This window comes from Meleagris gallopavo, chromosome 2 (genome assembly GCF_000146605.3).
Source record: "Meleagris gallopavo isolate NT-WF06-2002-E0010 breed Aviagen turkey brand Nicholas breeding stock chromosome 2, Turkey_5.1, whole genome shotgun sequence".
In the NCBI taxonomy this organism is placed as follows: domain Eukaryota; kingdom Metazoa; phylum Chordata; class Aves; order Galliformes; family Phasianidae; genus Meleagris; species Meleagris gallopavo.
This window is the reverse complement of record NC_015012.2, coordinates 75,828,085-75,842,710: the sequence shown is the minus strand read 5'-3', so window position 1 is coordinate 75,842,710 and position 14,626 is coordinate 75,828,085. Positions and strand designations below refer to the sequence as shown.

Genomic DNA, 14,626 nt, shown 5'->3' with positions numbered 1-14,626 from the left:
CGACGGGGGAGGCGGGCCCTGCGCTTCCCGTCCCGCCCCGCTGTGCGCGCGCCGCTCAACTCCCCCTTATAGTTACGAAGCGTACAGAGTCGAGACGGAACGCGTTGTTTGGAATGTAGTTTATTGCTGGTGAGGAAGGCTTCAAGCCATCTTCACATTAATAACAGCCCTCAGGTGCGGAGCAAGTCACGAGTTCCCACGCTGCCTGAACGCTCTTGTCAGCACTGTGGTTATCGCAGCTCGGGAAGCTCCAAGTTATGACACTGCAGATGAGGGAAGATGGGCCACTGCACACATACAGGCGCCTCAGCAGCTGCTCCCAGGAAATCATAGCGAGAGGGGCTTCTGGGCTGCAAATATGAGAAAGCCTCCTCAGCCAGAAGCGCCTGCTTATTTCTGAGTTACCTTGAGAAGCTGGTGTTGCCTTTTATATGGTGTACCCCAAACCCCAAACAGGCATACTTGGGCAAAGGACACGTGGACAAGTGCTGTTGAGAAGACAAGCCATGTTCACAAAACCACAGTGAAAGCCCGTAATTCTCTGTGAAAGAAAAACTCTCACTGGGAACACGAGTCAATATCAAGAAAATGAAAGCTGAAAATAGCCTTCAGACACATCCCTCAGATGGTTGTCATTTTATGCAACACTTCCCTTGACCTCCACATCAGGTGAAATGCTGCAGTTTGACTTCAGAATGCTGACCTTTCTCAGAGAGCCTGGCACAAGCCCCAGGCAGGATTGGATTTCCTTAAGAGTGCCTGCACAGTATTATTTCATGCCAGTCCACATGTTTTCTATTAGGCATTTAAAAAAAAAAAATACACCCACACAAATAAGGTGCACATTTACAGCAAGGCTCTGTACAGCCTGTTCAGAGGAAATTAATTTTCCTCAGAATATGCACATTTACTGCTTTCTAACTTGATCCTCTCAGTTTAACTTCTTGGGATTTTTTGTCTTTTTTTTAATGCTTTTAATAAGGAATAACTCTTTAAAATGTGTAACATTTAAAATATTTCATAGAGATGTGATGACCTAGCATAATGTATTTGGAACATATGTAGTGACTCTCAAAGCAAACCAACAACAGTCAAATTCTGCTTCTATCTGAGTTCTGTACTTTATGTAAAGTTTCTTTTAAATTACGGATTCAAAGTTCAAGCATATGTTTATTTCACATAAAACTGCCACATTCCTATTTGGCAGTAATTACACCTCGTCATCTGAGAAGCCTCAATACTTTCCTCAGTTCAGTTTTGCTCTGCTGGTCACATACTGCCACAACCTGCTTTACCCATCCTCCTCCCCCACAGTGCAGTCCCGGCCACCCTCTACAGCCCATGCCTGACTTCTGCTACACTGAAAAACACTGAGGATTCTTGCTTTCCAGCAAAACAGAAATTCTATTTAACAAAATGAGACTGTTTTTTGTTGTCTTTGTGTTTTAGTTTAATCTTAAATATTTATGTAAGCAGCAAGCTATAGTACAGATTCACATAGGCAGACTGTATTTAATTTACTCTGCATACAGTCTGTTTTTGCCCTTCAGGTTTTCTTTTTGTTTTTGTCTTCTGTCTATAATGTCTCTTTTTCAAATTTACTTGTTTTTCTCAAGGATAAGGCTGTTGAGGCTAACTTGCATCATACAATCCTTCATATCTAACCTGTCAGGAATTAGTTTTCCCTTGTGCATCATTCCCCACAAGTCCTGATAATTTCTGTGGGTTCTTTCTAAAAACTGAAATTAAAGGATTCATTTCAATTTTTAACTTCAACTTTTCTGCACAAAGCTTTCTTGAAATAAATTTCAAAAGAATATTCAGCAAATAGGTAAGAAATGTGAACAGACTCAGATCCCAAGAAAATTAAGCATTAGTAGGCAATTCAACTTTTCAGATTAAAACTTTAAGAATGTCCACCAAGCTACTGCTTCAACTCATGAATTCAGATAATTACAAGCATTCAGGTAAACAAAACTGGTTCTACTGTTACAAATGCAGTCATGTGCATTTGTCTGTTACTGCGTGAATAGTCATGCTAATAATCAGATTTACAGTCTTTTGAGGGTCAGCTCCCTGCACTGTCTATACAGACCTGCATTCGTTGCTTGTGTGACCGTGTGCTGCCCGCCATGAGACTGGGCTCCTACCTTTGCTTCCTAGATGAGCACATTCTCCAACCATGAGTTGATCCACAATATTGCAAGATTAAATTGGATAGCGATAACCCAGGGCACAAGGTAACCTCTGGACACAGCAACAGAGCGTTTAGATTACTGGGCAAAATCCCACATGAATTGTCTTTGGAAGAACAGGGAAGAAGAGCTGCTTTGGGAGAACAATGTCAGAAAGAAAGGAAAAATTTGCTAAGAAAGATAGGCGAAATGTCTCAAAAGATCATTGATCTGCACAGCTTGTCTTTTAAATAACAGAGACAAGAATGGAGTATATTAGAGGTGAAAGTAATTTGTCCTCTGACAAATAGTAGTTTATGGGACATTAAAACAAGGACGTAGAGTGGAAATTTGCAAAGTGGCTGCAGAAGGCAATAATTTACAGACCACAAGAAATACAGGCCAAAACAAACAAACAAACAACCTCCCCCCAAAAAAAACCTCCAACAGAGAATATCTGTAAAAAGAGGCATTAGACCTATAGAGGAGACATTACATAAATGCTTTAAGAAATTAATATTAGGTTTGTGGTAAATATTTGACAAAGGTATAATCTCCAGTTTATGTAGTATAAGAGCAAGAGATAAACTGTTTAGGTATGGAATTTAACCTAATATTGAGGATATTTTTCATGGTGGCTGGATTTGAGAATTTGCAATAAAAAAATTGCAAAAGAAGAGCTGTACTAATGGAAATAGTTAAAAGAATGTTATAGCACATGTTTAAGAGTTCAATCTAAATGAAATTATCTGTTTACAATGGGGTTTAAAGAAAATCCTGCCCTGGAAAGGTAACTATTTTCACAAAGCATGCCACATCCTGAGTTTGTTTCCACTGATAGCGTGGTGGTTAACGAGTGAAATTCTCACGTTTGAGGAGGAATCTGAGCCACATTCTCTCGATTCTGCTGAATTAAAAAGTGTCAAGGAAGCACTCGTAAGATGATGTGCACTTCTGGTAAACACTGCTCAGTGATGCAGCACCTGTGCCTCTCATAAATAAGATGAGACCTGTAGGATTCAAAGTGCAGTGTAAGTTTTTCACAACAGATACATAAAACAGTTGTGCTGGATCAGCAAATGTTCATCCAGGTGAGCATCCCTGGCTTGATGATGGCCAACAGGGGATACCTAGGAAAGAGTTATAAAAGCATGGAAAGAATATAATACTTTCCCAGAATATTCTTTGACTCTGATTTGAATCTTGGGCATACCCTGAAAAGGAATTCTTTCCCGAGTTTCAGGTTGGTTTTTGAACTACCATGAGCATAAACACCCGCGAAAGTCACACAGAGAGGCATTCCACCACTTAATTCTGCTTGTGAGGGTGACGATGCATTATGAATGGCTCAAGAACTTTCATTTAGTATTGTGAAATTATTGTGTTAGTGAAAAAATCATTTCTTATGCAGCACGATTGCTGCTTATCATTGTATAAAATTAACCTGATCTCCTCAGCAAGCCATCCTTTAGAAAATGAATTGATTTTTTGGCATTTTTAACTTACATCAATAATTTTTCTTCAAGAGAGCACCTTGGTACTTTTAGACATCTTTGTTGCTCTCTATCTCATTTCCAGATCTATAGTCTCTTGTTTTGTAGTGCTGGAGTAGGGAGAGGCTGCAACAGGCAGAACAAAAATGTTCAACAGAACTTCCACAATTTTTATTAGTTGCCTAAGTGCCTTGGTTAAATAGCTATTTAATCATTTGGGGGGTTTGATACACTTGAATGTATCTTTTTTTATTTCAGATTATGAATTATTGTTTTATTTGCACACAACTCCAGGTTGTTTTTTTTATTATTATTTTATTTTCCTCTTCCTGTTCAAATAGTGAAAAAATTCCCCCAACTTCAAGTCTTCACATAACTGAATTCTAGTCAACACACAGGACTTGTTAAAGTGGAAAAAAAGCCTCAGTGCAACTAAAGACTGTCACCTTGTATCAGAGAAGGCATTCTACTGATAAAATCTGTCAGGCCTCCTGCTGTTGATCATGTAAACCCTGATATAGAGATTTTTTTTTCTTTTAAGTAGTGACAAGCAAGCTGGTACCCTGAAGTCCACTGCTTCAGCTTTTGTAGGTACAACAGCAGATGCCTGAAGTGTTTTTGTTAGGTCAGCATTCCGGAGGGATATTTTTAGTTCGAGCAACCGGTTTCTCTGAGAACATGAAGCATTTAGGAACAGTGTAGGTTAAGAGCTAAACAACATTAATTATCACCCTCAAAAAAAAAAAAAATAGTTTGTGCTTCAGCTAAGTTTTTCATCAACCACTTCACAGAAATGGTTAGTGCTAGCTGTATAACCCAGGCTATTTTGATTACCATTTGTTGACTGAGGATGTATGCAGTATTTTGGACATTTTTCCTTCATTTATATGATGTACAGCAAAAAAATGGCATTTTTAGAATGGCTAGAGATAAAAATAATAATGAGACATACATGTTAAGTTTTCCTGGCAAGAATATGGGGTATGACAGAAGCATAAAAATTCTCTTTTATGCTAACAGACTGATGCACAAGATGATCCTCTGTAAGCCTGAAGAAAGACTTATTTCTCCTCGTACACAAGGATGAGTTTTGAAGTTTTTTGAAGAAACTTCTTGATGCATATGGGTGATTTGTCAGTATTAACTGTTATGTATAAATTGAGCACAAAGCCCAATGGTAAAACTCTGCTGTAAGAGGAATGTGAGTTTAAATGAGAAAATTTAAGAAGTAGGGCTCAACAGCAGGTTCTGCAAAGCCAGGCTTCTCTACAGCTGATAGCTGATCAATGTTGCCGTCATCAGACAGCAGCTGCCAAAGTTTCTGAAGGTATGCCAAACCATTTGTTCCCCAAACTGCTGGAATATTAAATAGACCAGTGGTACTATGGCGTTATTGCTGTATACCACTTTTAGTTCCGGCAGTAATGGTGCTTCTGAAGGAGACCATGATCCCTCCACAGACCTGTTGGTACACATACCTTGCTAAGTCTCTCTTCTGAGCCACAAAGACTTGTGACTTCTCCCAGATAATCTGCAATTTAGTTCCTGGTGACAATGCATGCTCACCACCTGCATGGTGGTGTTCCCTAAAGCACTCCTTCGGGGAAGGAGAATGCGTACTGAGCAGGTAAGAGGAGCTGAATGAAAGCAGGACAAGTTATGAAATCAGCACATGGGAAGAGATAGCTAAAGGTGTTCTATGTTTAAATGTATGACTAGTTGAAGGAGTTAGAACCACATTTCTTAGCTGATAATTTCATCTGAATAAATGAATTCTGACCACGTGAACATTTCATCTAGAACACAGCCTGCTCTATTTACCAATTTAAGTATCAAATTTCTGCACTACTGAAAGTTTTGCTTTTTATTTTAGGTAACCAGTATTCTAGGTGGGAAACTAGGTGGGAAACACTGGAGCTAACAGGAACTGAGATTGTATGAGGGAATACCATCATTCAGTAGTCACACTTTCTAAATCAGTTGCTTATTTGTGACTGAATAACTTGCTATTACATAAACTACCTGGTGAATGTGTTTTATTGCACTGAAGTATAAAAAGAGACTGCTTTAAACATAAGATAGGCATGAAGCTTCCTCTTTCAGACATACATAAATATTTCTAAGTATATACGAGTAAATGGGCATGTTAATATGAAAATCATCTTACCATCTTTCTTCTCAAACTGAAAGGAATTATATTTCCTTCCCCTTAAGGAGCCGCGAGTATTTTCTCTTATCTCCAAAGTTTCAGGTACTCTGTACACCTTGTTTCTGGTATTTTTTCCCTTTAAGAATTGTAATGATCGAGATTTGAAGTTTCAACAGATGAATTTAAGATAGCTCTTTACACTGCATAGAAATGGCAGGCTTTAGATAAACCTGAAGTTGGGTTCAGTGTATTTCAGATACAAGAGGGAACAATTTTCCCTTTGAGAAAGCAGATTTGCTTCAGAATGAAGGTATCAAAATGGGGAAAGGCGGCTTTAATATCATACCCATCATTCCCAGAGGCCTGTATTGGACCCTTGAGACATTATTTGTTTAGGCACTGTAGCAAACTCCACTGATCATTACCATCCACTACTTTGGATATGGTAAAACTGTAATTGAGTACCAACCTATCACCACACTGTCATGTATAGTTTATACCCAGTGTATTTCTGGGATAAGTTATGTTCAGGAAACTTGGCATACTACTTGGTCTTAATTCTGAAAAGTCTGCCTGAGGATTTTGCTGGACCACAACAGCAAGCACCAATGCACAATTCCCCTTCCTTTTTATTTTTGTTGGTCATTAGGTCTGGAGAAGTCAAGCTAGCTGTACAGTACTGGCTCTCCCCTCTTGTTTTCTGATGCCCAGAGGAAAAAGCCAGCACAAAGAAGGAAACGAGGTCACAGATTATCTGGAGAAGCAGTTCTGGACATAAGGAGACATCTTTGCACACAGCACAAGGTGTTTTAGTTCAAAGCTGCTCACCTGTGTGTCACCAAGAACTTAGAATATACAACCCCATCTCCACTGGATGCTTTGTCTCCCATTCCTTCCACAGTCAGGAACGTTCCCATCTCCTATTAAGTCTTCAAAAATAACTACTCACCTGCAGAGAAACTGACAACTTTTCCCCACTGAAGGCTGCCTATGAAACAAATGCTTCTGTGTGTTGTCCATGAGCACTCAGGATACACAAAGCCTCATCTATTCTTGATCCTGTTGATCTTAGTAAGGAGAGAGAATCCTGACAAAATGAAGCTTGGAATAAGATAAGACAGAATATGTTTGCCATTTCTAACTGCTTTATCACCTGGTACAGGCTTTTGCATCTGACAGTTTATTTTCTGGTATAAAGAAAAAATGTAAACTCTGCTGCAACTTAAAAATGAACATCTTCAAACTAAAGTTTACTAGCCTTCTTGCTGGCAATCCTCATACTGATCAATGCAAAGAGCTTCATTTCTGAGCACGTCTCTAGTGCAGAATACACACATCTGCGCTACCTGTGCTGCCTAATCTTTAACAGCATCCCAACCTAATCCCAAGAAATGCTGTCACTTCTCTCCCACAGGATGCTGGGCTTGCATTGGACATCTCTCCAGAGGAGGGGGGGGAAAAAATAAAAAAAAGCAAACCTGTGCAGGAACCAGGTGTTGTATTTGGGAACCCTTCAGGTCATTCTCAAATTGAGATCTCTAGAGGGGCTGCTAAGTGGGCTTTGGGTCACTGCAGCTTCCCAGGTGGAACACCTATTTTCAATCACTGCATGCCCTGCGCCAAGGTGTGCAAATCAAGACTCCATGTGCAGGCTTCACTACAAGCACAATGTTCCCTAAACATTGCTCATCGTGGAGACCTCATGAAGCCCTATTAAGTTCATATTTCTCCATTTTTACCTAACTTTCATAGGATTGTTAAGAGCAATGAGAAGCATATTCACTTAATAACTGTAAAAAGAATGGACTAACTTTTCATCTATACTGAAGAACAGGTCAGGCACTAGAACAGGTACAGCAGATATTCAGGACTGCCTCTTGCTTTTTTGTCACTGTGGCTATTAGTCCATCACTTCAAAACAACAGGTTTGCAATTATCAGCTGCAAGGTATCACACCTCCCAAAGCAGGGCATTTGAAATAGTGTTATGCACTCTAATGGTATTTCTTCATTCAGTTTTTCTGTTTCACTATGTTTGAAACATCTTTTCTTACAGAGGTACTTCAGACTTCCCTAGCTCTCTTTGATGTATTCCTACTCTCTACTTGCCATTCTTCTAAAATTCCTACCAAGATGAAGAGGCCCTGATGGCCATACTAGCCAGAACAGAATCTCCTTACCTTTCCACATGAAGTCCAAGGAACCTGCATCTGCTCTTGAACTGATGTTTGAACCTGGGCAAGCTTCACCGCCTGACATTCCCTTCACATCTCGCTGTGGCTGCTAGATGATGCCTAGTTTAGAGTATATATCTACCTTTCACAGGAAAAGGACAGACTGATTAATAGCAAGAAAGATTCCACAAAGCTGTAAAACAGCCAAATAAAGTTCTTTTACTTTGTGGTTTGCCAGGTTATTTACCTATTTTGCCTTTAAGCCTAGATTACATACTTGTTAGTAGCTTAGTTAAGGCACATATATTATTCTGCCCACAAATTGAGGATTTCTTTTCTCCTACTGTCACACAACCTGAAATTTTCTCAGGGAGCAGACAAGGATGGTTTACTGAGGAACGAATATACGTGGTTCTACCACTCCTAGGTCAACCCTCTAAATTCCAAACAAATACTTGGTACTCCTGTGAGAGGAACCTCCCTTGTCAAGATAGGCTCATCAAGAAGCTGGGGGGGGGGGGAGTTGTCTTGAAAGGGGGCATAGAAATTTAAAAGATGCTTTAAAAATGTTATTCCTAATAACTATTGTTTTTCTAAGACTACAAGATATAAGTGGATTATCATCGACGTGCAGTTGTACTTGACCAACTCCACAAAAAATGACAAACTATAAACACTCCAGTGTAACTCTGTACTGACCCTTTAGGCTGAGCCATTATTGAGGGTAATCTGTAACCTTGCTGAGATGCGACCGCTGATCGACTCCACTGCAATTTGTACCTGAGTGGCGTGTACACCTCAGTGAACCTCAGAATGCCTTTACAAACCAGGAAGCTTCACTTCTGAGATGCTGAACATCAGCAATGCTTCTTCACAATTCACCCGCGTACTCCTCTCATTTTATTATCCACTGAAAGCAGTTCTCTTCAAAATGTTATAGTGAGGGTAATAAACTGTAAAAGTTTAGCTCTTGGCATTACAGAAAAACAAGCCTCAGTACTTCCCATTAGAAATCCCTACTAATTTCAACCTTAAAAAAGACCAAGTACCTCAAAAAGCAGAAACTACTTAGTCTGAGACTTACTGATCAGCTAACACCACATGAGGTATTAAGATTTTTTGTTAGTACAGAAACATGACAATCCCAATGGCTCAGAACATCAATAAACCTAACTCGGTACTTATCAGATTAGTAAGCCACTAAGAACTGTTAAGTATCATTTATTACACCGTTCCCATTGTAAGTTCACAACAAGCAAAACCAAGTTGCAACTCCATAACAGAATACTTCAAATCCGATAGATTTATGACCTTCCAGACCCTTCCTCATTTTAATGAAGGATCGTTCTCACAGAAAATTTCTATAAGGATTCTGAAACCAGCTTCCATTGTACTCACTGTCAAGGCTTATATCCATCTATGGCTCACCGCAAGACAAGCAATGAGGTTTTTTTCTCCCTTTATATTAATTCAAGTCTTACGTTAGCATGAAACCTGCAACATAGTTCTTGCAGATTCTGACAGCTTTTTAGAAAAGTACCTTGCTGTGGTTTTCTTCAGAACAGATCTTAATACAAAAGCAAACATAAACCACCTACACTTTCAAAGTATGTTAATGTGAATGAAATTATTCTAACGAAACTGTCCTGAAGTCAACTTCATGTATATGCTTCTGGTGAAACTACTACTAATGAGGAATCTATGAAGTTAAGTTGCCTCTGCTGAACTCAGAGGAAGCTTTCTTATTCCAAATTAGTTACACTGAGTAAGAGTTTTTAAATATCCAATGCTGGTCACAGGTGATTTCTTCATCTCTCTGAAGAAGAGAAAACTGAAAAAAAATGAACAACAGGAAATGCTACACATGGAGCCAGTATTCAGTTCCTGGCTCTTTTAATACCTGCCTTCATGGAAAAATCCCTTCAAACTGCTAAGATTGCTATGCTTAAAAAAAAAAAAAAAAATACATACTTGATATACCAGAAGCATTTTTGGTGATTTTTAGGTTGAAAGTATTTAACATCAGCTTACACTCAATATTCAATTACCACTGTAATAAACACAAAAATTTCCAAACCAAACCCATATAACCTTCCTACTCCCTGCAGATAAGGAGTCAGTTTCCTACAGAAGTTGGATTTTAGGTACTGAAATTAATTTAAGAAGTGGAATGTCTATATTTACTTACCGTTATCACGTCTGCAGTTGAACATCTTACGCTATCCTACCGGGTAGGTAGCAATACCACGAATGCACTTCGTAGCTTCCTTAGCTCAAGGAAATGTAATAAGATTCAGTGCCTTTTCTTCCACATCAGTGGCCAAACCAAGCGAAGAGGGGTTCTTTGCCATACTAACTGCACAAATAGAGATAGCAAACTATCTCCATTCATCAGACACATGCATCAGTCTCAGAGTAGAAGGAATCCAGATTTCTGACAGCTGGCTTTACCTAAATGACTGTCAGGAAAATAAGTGTTGGCTTTGGAGCAGACAGTATAAAGAACATTCAGGAATTATACAACCCTTTGAACTAGAACATATCATTTGAGGAATTGAATTCCTCCATCAGACTTAACATTTAGAACGAGTTACCTCCCTACCTACCATGGCTTGGTTTCTGACTGTCACAGATGATTCAAGATCCTACCACATACGTGGAAGCCCAACAGTCTAAAACAAGCTTTCACGAAGATAACTTCATAATAATGAATATAACCCTGTGCTCCCAGACAGGCTCAGCTGTGCAACAACCTGAGAGCTGGCCATTTTAGATTAACTTTGCAGAATTAAAATAAAAAATAATCATTAAAAAAAATCTAACCAGTTACATCTTGGCAAGAAAAAGACAAAATTACATGAGACAATCACCCTTCTCTCCAAATCCCAAGTAATCCAACAAGCCAGTCCTTGTACTTTTCAACATAGCTATCATAATAATCAAGGCAACACAGGACCAAAAAAGTCATACCTTCCTCCTGTGTGTTTTATAATATAATTAAACACTGGGAAGTGCTGGCTGATCAGATTACTGCATGAGAATCAGCTTCCCATAAAGTTTAACATCAATTTTTAGAAAGTTTTATGTTTGCTTGCACTATACTTCTGTAAAGTAAAAATTTACTCCTCCTTCCCTCAACATCCACACTAAGGGTCAAAGCATCTTCAGCTAAACATCCCTTCCTTACATGTTGGGTTGTTTGTTTCTTTAAATCTGACAGACAGAACAAATGAGAATGAACGATCTGGTGTTTCCTCTACACAAACAGCACAAGCTGGGAGTGTCATGCACTAATGTTGGCAGTTAATTCAGCACAACATCCTGCCTACACTGAGCGTCAAGTACACCGTAGGAATTTGGGATTCATGAGCTTCGTGCTAGGAAGACAAACTCAAACTCCAGCTTTGTGGATTCCAGTTCTCTGAGCACTACACTATGAAGGCTGGACGTGGCTCTGGGCAGCCTGGTCTAGTGGTTGGTGACCTGCACAAAGTGGGGGGCTGACACTAGATGATCTTTGTGGTCCTTTTCAACTCAAGCCATTCTATGATTCTATGACTCTACAAAGTATTGCCCTATAGTCTACTTCCAAATCTTTCTCCTCCATTTTAAACTATTAACATTTTCTTTTAAGATTTCACCAGTGCAAAGAACAAGCAGTCAGAATTTTGTGGAATGTCATTAGTCTGAACACACAATTTACAGAAAATGTTAGTAGAAAATGAAGACAATGTGGACATAAAGTCTCCCCCCACTGACGTGGGAAAGCACCAACAGAACTATCAGGCTGAGCAAATGCCTCTGCAGAATTATCAAAGGCACAAAAAAGAAACTGCATCTACATACAGCATTTATGCAATGAAACATTAAGTTAGCAAGCTTATCTTCAGAGGAGGCTGAACTTTTATCAGACTGTCATACCCCCACGATCCTACCACCAATAGAATTAATATTCCTTAAACTTTTAAAGACAGTATTTACCTAAGAGATGTATCTGCAATAACAGCCTTCCTCTGAACAGTACAAACCAATCTAACTTTTGTGTTCTAACAATTTTCCTCCTCAAAAAACAAAACAAAAAAACTTTAGTTTTATGTCCTAAATGAAACCTCTTCAAGTGATTAAAAAAAAAAGAAGTATAATTTTAAAAGTGTATTGTTTATAAACAAGAAGTGTCGAGCAGGAGTTCCCAATTTCTAACTAAGTTCAATTAGGCTTCAAATTTTGGAAAGCACTCCAAATCAGTGTGGAACTACTCTAGCTTAGGCTCAAACCTTCACAGGCGTGGCAGTACAGAAAGCCTCCTATGAGAATAATCCGAAGCATTACATGGAGGTCAACATTTGCCTTTAACACACCAAAATGAACTGTGCATTACACTGCTGACTGTCACCAAAGCACCACCTAAGAGATGTGTACTTACTGGTGAACACTTCACATTTACCAACACCCAGTGCAACTAAACCAGCGTTGCATATATGACTTGCCCACTCTCACCAATACCTCCATGCTTAATAATGAAGTGTTTTTTTTCTTTACACAACTGAATTTTAAGATTGGAAAATAACATTTTTGTTTTTCACCGTATTAATCACCACATGCAATTTAGTTTTCTTAATATTTTGCTAAAAAACTGCACCAATATCAGAACAGTGCAAATCATATTTAATTTTAAAAGTTATAATGGCTTGAGTTCATACTTAGAGGGAACACTGTCAAGATCTTGATATTTTGCTTGCTCACCATTGCTTGCATTCAATTGAAAACGCTTTCCTGTCAATTCTGCAGTTTTCGCAATAGTTCCCCATGTTTTTATCAGAGCTGAAATTGAGAATAACATCCTCAATTTCAACATACATAGTGCCTTAATAACAATGTTTTTATTCATTTCCATCAACAGTTACAATTCCATAAATATATTACCCCCCCCAAGCACAGTTCCAAACTAAGAACTGTCGCTACCACTTGTGATCCCACAAGCGTTGTTAAGTTTTCCAGCAATGGGGAGATTTTAACATTAAGAAACCTGAGGATGTCCTCTCGTCTACAGCCCCCAGTGTTTCCTTTTAATACCAAGTTCAGAATTGCTTTCCACACCTTGACAGTGTTCCTTATAAAACCACATGACAGTAAAAGTGCCAGTAGGCATGGCAACCTCTTTGAAGGGAGCATTTAAACTCCTTGGCACTGGGAATGCCAGCACCAAGGATTACATTGAAATTCAAAATTATATTTAAGGCTACAATTAGCAAACCCACTTTCCATAAGCCTAATGTTCTATCACTAGATTTGAAAATTCAGAAGCTAATGCAAACTGCATACTTTTATGCTCAAATCTGAGGAAAAGGTTACTCTTCTTTAGCAAGGGCAGTATATGAAACTGTAGTAGCAAATGTCTCTTACGCATTGACTACTCATTTCACCATCATTCACTTACTTTGTCTTTAAGTTCAAAACTGGCAAGGCACATTTACATATTCCAATGAATACTTGACAATTTTAAATTACACTTCATGTCCCAGCTATCCCAGTAATTGACATACAACATACTAAAATGGTTTATTAAGATAACAAAAAAAAAATTAATGTGAAACATACAGGCTATTGGCAACCACTATTCTAAAAATTATGTAAATACAAGTAAACATACTGAAATGTGTGCGATTCTAAGTTTGTAACCAGAAGATCTCTGTACTAACACACATTTATATTAATGACACATAAAAAAATAAAAACTTTATTACAAAAATAAGTTACACTCGCCTCCAGCTTACAGTATAAAACAATTTTATTTGCAGGAATGCAAAATGATTGTTTGCCATGAGCATTTTCAACATATGACATGTCTAATTTTGTTAAAATTTGCATTTACTGGGGGGAACTGGTGTGTATAAAACCTTAATTAGGTATAAGCTTCAATTTTCCTTGTGGTGCCTATGGGTATGTAGTATAACTGCAGTATCCCTTTGGGCAGGGGGTTAAGGGAAGCTCTTTATGCCAAGTCCAATGTAGGTCATAATTTTATCTATCTTTACCTATATGAAGTTGGACTTGGCAAAGTTGTTTTTTTTAATTTTATTTTTTGTGGTTTTTTGTTTTTTTTTAAGGGTTGGTTCAATAGAGGATGCTTCACCACTGAACACTCACTGTCATCAAGGTGCTTCAGAAAATTAAAAACGTAGCACAAATGATTGTACTCTACTCTACTCTACAGGTTATCATGATCTGCATAAGAGAAATGGAAAGCTGATCCACGTGTTTTTACAGTGATCAGCAATAAGAAATGCACTAATGAAAACATACCTTTTACCTAAAAAGCTAAACTACAGCCATATACTATTCTATGATTTATGAAAAAACTTCAAAATATCCAAATGTCAGGCTTCACTGTACAGTTGTCAGTTTTAGTCTGACCTTTTATAAAGGGACACTGCAGTATTTAGTACAAGTTGCTGATGCACTTTTTTGAACATCTGATGTCTTACAAAAGTAACATCTTGCTAAACTATTATACATCCAAATAACTACAATATCTGAAGAAGCAAGGCTGCTTTTTCAGCCACAAAATACGACAAAAGCAAGGCCTGTTATGATGGTCATGAGGAAGTCTTACAAAGCCTCTGGAACTAAAGGCAAC

The 14,626-nt window shown here is 38.4% G+C and overlaps 1 protein-coding gene and 1 long non-coding RNA gene across 5 annotated transcripts in view; both read right to left on the bottom strand.

Annotated features, from left to right (window-relative positions):
* Nucleotides 1–104: 104 nt before the first annotated feature.
* LOC109366205 lies at nucleotides 105–9,947 on the bottom strand. The gene is made up of 2 exons (XR_004158968.1): nucleotides 7,996–9,947; nucleotides 105–6,903 (listed from the first exon to the last, which is right to left on the bottom strand). It is a non-coding gene; the product is annotated as an uncharacterized LOC109366205 (long non-coding RNA).
* Nucleotides 9,948–13,520: 3,573 nt separating this feature from the next.
* The window catches only part of SYNCRIP (synaptotagmin binding cytoplasmic RNA interacting protein), a 23,155-nt gene continuing 22,049 nt past the window's right edge, over nucleotides 13,521–14,626 (bottom strand). For all 4 annotated transcript variants that reach the window (XM_010707655.3, XM_031552541.1, XM_003204362.4 and 1 more), the window contains exon 11: nucleotides 13,521–14,626. This exon is cut by the window's right edge. The gene's annotated coding sequence lies outside the window, so the exon portion shown is untranslated.